The sequence below is a fragment of the Hippopotamus amphibius genome, chromosome 2 (genome assembly GCF_030028045.1).
Source record: "Hippopotamus amphibius kiboko isolate mHipAmp2 chromosome 2, mHipAmp2.hap2, whole genome shotgun sequence".
In the NCBI taxonomy this organism is placed as follows: domain Eukaryota; kingdom Metazoa; phylum Chordata; class Mammalia; order Artiodactyla; family Hippopotamidae; genus Hippopotamus; species Hippopotamus amphibius.
This window is the reverse complement of record NC_080187.1, coordinates 80,038,848-80,044,944: the sequence shown is the minus strand read 5'-3', so window position 1 is coordinate 80,044,944 and position 6,097 is coordinate 80,038,848. Positions and strand designations below refer to the sequence as shown.

The window sequence follows — 6,097 nt, the reverse complement described above, 5'->3', positions numbered from 1 at the left end:
ATTGAAGTATAATTGATTCATAATGTTGTGTTAATTTCTGCTGTACAGCAAAATGATTCATATACAAACACACACACACACATTCTTTTTTTTTTTCTTTTCCGGTAATGACTTTATTTTTTCAGTTAACCTAACCAGCCCACGATACAGCATACTAAGTCATAAAGTACAAATTCAAGGAAGGTAATACCTCTACTAAGTTACAAAACTTTGGCAAATCAATACAGTACTCTTTAACACAATAAAATATATTTTTGTGGGGGTCATTTATTGCTTTCTTGATAATTTTTACTTCAAAAATGTTGAGTACCAAATTAAAACATTGTGATTTTTAATGGCAGTTTATAGCTGAGCAAATTATTAATGTCTTTTTAAAACTATACGATTTCTCCTTTAAAAGTGAGTTCCCATATGCAAGTTCTCCAAGTTTATTGCAGCAGGACAGTTGTGCCTATGTAAGAGATGGCTCTGCTTGGTTCTGGGGTTGGTCCAAAGCCAGGTAGAGTTCCAGTGTGTGGAAAGCTTTAAAATTCTACCTTAAGGAGGTTAAATCGGCCAATACCAATTTCCAAGTACTTTTCAAAAATTGTTAAATTTTCACATAAATACTGGAATCCTCAAGATCAGGTAGTCATTTCAGACAACGCTAATTTTAGCTGATCCCTTTTATTTAGAAACCCTGCACCTCTTTGTTTTGATCAAGTCACACAGTCTTTCTTCAGCTTATTAAAAAAAAAAAATTCTACCTAAAATATAGTTGTATTTTTTAAGTAACAAATAAATATACTGCCAGCTTATAGAGATCTGCGGAACGGGGTGTTGTTTATCAACTTTCATTATCATTTCTCCACAAATGCCGCCGCCGCCATTGGTGTCCTTATGCTCCCTCTTGCTGAAGCCGTCAGTTCCTCTATTTCAGCATTTAACTTGTGTATGACCCACTCCATTGCTTCTCGGCCTTTATTAGTATTTGACGATATTGTACTTGCCATCAGTCCTTCCAGGTAACTGCCGAGACTGACTCCTTTCATGGTAATTATGGCTTCTTTAGTCAAAACAGTTTTTTCTGGGTCTTGAGGGTGTGGTTTGTGTGTAAGTATCTCATCTACTAAAACCATATTTGTAAATGAAATATTAGTAGATTTAAGCTCCATTGTCTTCTCTACGGGATCCAGTACAGAATGTTCTTGCACATATGTTTTGGTTCTTGCTGCACCAATAAGAGATTTCACAATGGAAAGCAGTCCCCACTCTGTGCTAAGAAGTCTGTGGGCTGTGCAACTTTCCAGAGGGATCTATGTGTCTGTCCAATGCATCAGCTCCAACCACACTGGGGTTCATAGGGTTTGGGTATTTCTGCATTGCAGCTGTTGTGACAGTTTCCCATGGATGGTCGAAGACATGCTCCGAAGTCCAGATCTCCATGGGGCCGGCAGCCCGCGCGGTGTCCGGGCAGCACTAGGGCACCCACACACACATTCTTTTTAATATTCTTTTCCGTTATGGTTTATCACAGGATATTGAATATAGTTCCCTGTGCCATAAAGTAGGACCTTGTTATTTATCCATTCTGTATATAATAGTTTGCATCTGCTAACCCTAAACTCCCCCTCCTTCCCTCCCCTACCACCCTTTCTGCTTGGCAGCCACATATCTATTCTCTATGCCTATGAGTCTGCTTCTGTTTTGTAGTCTGTTTCTGTTAGATTCCACATATAAGTGATATCATATTGTATTTGTCTTTCTTTTTCTGACTTACTTCACTTGGTATGATAATCTCTGGGTCCATCCATGTTGCTGCAAATGGCATTATTTCATTTCTTTTTATGGCTGAGTAGTATTCCATTGTATATATGTACCACATCTTTATTCATTCATCTGTTGATGAACATTTAGGTTGTTTCCATGTCTTGGCTATTGTGAATAGTGCTGCTATGAACATAAGGGTGCATATATCTTTTTGAATTATAGTTTCGTCTAGACATGTGCCCAGGAGTGGGATTGCTGGATGATATGGCAACTCTATTTTTAGTTTTTTTTGAGGAACCTCCATGCTGTTTTCCATAGTTGTTGAACCAACTTACATTCCCACTAACAGTATAGAGGGCTCCTTTTCTCCACACCCTCTCCAGCACTTGTTATTTGCAGACTTTTTAATGATAGTCATTCTGACTGGTGTGAGGTGGTCTCATTGTAGTTTTGATTTGCATTTCTCTAATAATTGGTGATGTTGAGCATCTTTTCATTTGCCTGTTGACTGTCTGTATGATACACCCGTTATTCAGTTTGTTGAAGAAATATCCAAATAAACCAAAGTTGTGTTCTTGACTGTGTTTTTTCCTAAATAGGCTTCTCTGTCTCTAATACTGGAGTATGGGGATTAGTGTTGTGGTTTGGTTTGGAGAGTCCTGGTCAGGCATTTCAATTGAGCAGATAAGTTGATAGATCCTTCCACCTTCTCTATTTCTTACATGTTTCCAGACTAACTCAAGATGTGAAAAGAAGGCAGAAGAATAAAATCCTAAAGCATGCCCTGCTTTCTGACATGTTTCTCTCTCAGCTTGAGTGAAAGACAGAGATAGGTAGAGTTGGCATTAAATCTTATATCACTAACTAGCTGTGTTACTCTGACCAAAACACATAACTTCTCTGAAAGTAGGGAGAGGATCATAACCTGTTCTTCTTCTATGAAAATGGGAAGTACACCTTTATCATGTAGATTTAAAGAGGAAGCTCTTTTACAGCTTGGATGAGTATTCTTATTCTTTGTTGGCCTTTAGCCAGAAGTTATAGACACATGCACATATGTCATTCAGAATTACAATCAAACGTTAAGAAACCTCCCTTACAGATGTTCCTAAAAGAAAAGGGCAGATTTTCTCTTTCTAGTGTGGTTTAGGAGCAATTCTACTTGAAGGCAGAAGAGTGAACTGGAACAATCTCTTATTATTCTTTATAGTCCTATTAACCTGTCTATTTCATTTGCTTCCCTTTGGCACAAATAATAACTCCCTCAACACGTTGACTTTAAGGGGAAAAGCCCACCACACTAGTGCTGAATGCTAGTTAAGTGCTGATTAAGTGAATTCTGAATGTATGTATGGCTTGACAAAAATTATTTATTCAGTCAGGGAAGAAACTAATTCACACAGCAGTGCCCTAATTGGCGTCAGAGAGGCATTTCCGTAATGCCCTTAGGAAAAGCAGGAAGTTGATTAAATAGAAAAAATGCACATGGAAATGAGTACAAAGTGTGCATGGAAGAATAAAATGCAGTTGTTAAATAATTGCCCTCATGATATTTTTTTCCCAGAGAAGTTACCTTTGATTTAATGCAGGAGAGAGCACCTGGGAAAATTTCAAATTGGAGTCCCTCCCACCCCTCCCCTGCTTATACTAAGAATCCGTGGCCCAGAATTCAAATACTAAATCTAAGAGAGGCAGGTAAAAAAGAACAGTGGAAAACAGATGGCAGCAGTTACAACTAGCAAATTCCCAGTTGGTGGCTCTCACATTTAGAAGCGGGCATCTGTTCTTCTTCCCCACTGCAAAGTGGTTTTAACTCAGAGGTGTTAAAAATATCTAAGTTGCTGTTTTATTCATTTCTGCTATTTACTGACTTTAATGACTTACAGTATATCCAATGAAAAGTACAATGTTTACCCAAGCGGCAAGAGACTCAAAACAGAAATATGGGATGTTGTTAAAAAATGTTGTGGTCTACCAAACAGTATGTGTGGTTTTATAGGTGTACCTTGCTTTGTGAAATAGGTGGGTGCCTTCACCTTTGTTTTCATAAGTTAAAAGACGCTTTAAAATACACCTGAAACACTTGATATTCAAAGACTCCTGAGCGAGTCCCAACCTCTCTGCACCTCAGTTTCCCTCTCCACAAAAAGGGAAGGATAATGCCCACATTGTTATTCAGTTGTTCAGGTCTGTTGTGAACATTAGAGATAGTTTCAGTAAACTGTGTTCAAAAGCTCAAGTCTTGTAGATGTTTAGTAAATGAGAATGCATTTTATTATGTATGAAAATTCCCATTTTGAGATACATATCCATTCATAAAACATTGAAAACGTCAGGTGTGCCTATATTCAGGAGTAAGAAACCTCAAAAATGAGAGAAAAGAGGTATTCTTTATAATTATGAATAAAATACCAATAGGCTTTCATTTTTATGCGATTGTAAAGATGGCTTTCCCATAACTATTTATAATAGTTCCAGGAAGAAAGTCCTATTGAGTTGAATGTCATTAACGTAGTGCCTGGTATTGAGTAGATGATCAATAGATATTTATTGACCACTGGCTGACTCGTATTTCATTTTCTTTCCTTTCTTTGCTTTAAAAGTAATATTTATTCATTGTAGAAAATTTGGAAACATAAAAACATGAGGAAGAAATAAAAAATTAGCTTGCAATTCCAAAACTCTTAGACACAGTTTTTAAAACTGTGTCTTATATGACCACATTGAGAAAGCACTGGTAATAAGATTAATTTATTAATATTTTTTCTCTGCTCATAAAACTTATGTTGAGTAATGAATCTATATACAAAGAGTAGATTTGTAATTACAGATTCTAATCTCACACTCTGAATATTCTTTTTCATTGAGGCAGTATTAATATTAATAATCACATTTATTGAGCTATTATTATATAACAGGTAGTATATATGTATCGCCATTTAAACTTCAGAACAACACTACATATTTGGCACTATTATTTATAAATGAGGAAATCAGAGCATTCAGTATTAAGGAATACACCCAAGAGCTCATGGTAGAGTGGTAGAGTTAGGATTAAGTTAAAACTTAGGAGATCTGATTCTATAAGGTGTACTGAGCTATTCTGCTTCTTTCTTTTTTTTTCTAGCAACTGAATATTTTTATAACTTCAGTATTATTATATTCTCAACTGAAGTACAGTTGATTTTCAACTGTATTTGTGTTAGTTTCAGGTTTAGTGATTCATCATCTTTATAGGTTCTATTCCATCCAAAATTTTTATAAAATATTGATTATGTTCCCTGTGCTATAACGTTATATGTACATTACGTATAACAAAAGTTACTTATTTATTTTACACCTAGTAGTTTTTATTCTCTTTTCTTTAATGTAGTGGTAGGAGCCCAGATTTTGGAATCAGATATGTTGGGAAGGTATACTTTTTCCCCACACCTTGTGTGTCCTTTCACGTGGAGAGAGACTTACTTCTGATCACTTTCTGTCCCTTCATTCTCTTCTCCTCATGTTAAGGAGATTGACGTCCCATTTGTAAGGAGGTTTAAACTAGTCATCATTTCTTTAACCCTTTCATCTTGTCTTTTTACTTGGGATCTACTTATGTGGAAAGAACATGCTTTCTCAGCTGTTCCTTGGCAGTGCAGGTTCTGTCTTTGCGGGTACAGCCAATAGTTTTTTATGGACAGGCGCAGGTAGATTCAACTCAGAAATGCTTAAGTCAGCCTGTTTCTTTGTATTTGAGTTGCCTTCTCCTGTTTAGCTCTTTGTCAGGAATCCATCCTTCTGACTCTGATGCACATCTCTCAGTTTGTTACAGACTTAGGCACATAAGGAAGGATTGTTTATTAACCTTCCATAACTCTTAGAAGATAGACTAAGGTACTTTTCTAGTCATCAGTGTCTTTGTTTATGTGAAACCATGGGCAAGTTAATTCACCACTCCATGCCTCAGAATCTTCAGTTATAACACACGACATAATTTTTCCTTCCTCATAGTCTTTTTTTCCTCCCTAGGCTTAAATGAGTTAATATGTATAAAAGCACTGAGAAGATTTTTTTTGGAAAAGAAAGGAGGAAAAATCAAGATGCAGAAGTTTGGTTTTAGTTTGGTGGGCTAAGGTTAGAAGGCAGAGGTGACTTTGGGTACGTAGAGTACTTGTCATTCCAATTACCCCCTGACCCAGCCCTCATGGACCCAGACCTGAGCATAGATTGTGTAACTTCATCTCATCCTCATAAAACACTGTAATATATGCATTATTTTCACTATTTTATGGTGTGAACACTGAGGCTTAGAGAGGTTAAACAACCTGTGCAGGGTCACACAGCTGGCAAGAAGACAGGCTGGTAT

At 36.7% G+C, this 6,097-nt stretch overlaps 1 pseudogene; it reads right to left on the bottom strand.

Annotated features, from left to right (window-relative positions):
* Positions 1–839: 839 nt before the first annotated feature.
* LOC130846692 (PRELI domain containing protein 3B-like) lies at positions 840–1,425 on the bottom strand (annotated as a pseudogene).
* Positions 1,426–6,097: the final 4,672 nt, after the last annotated feature.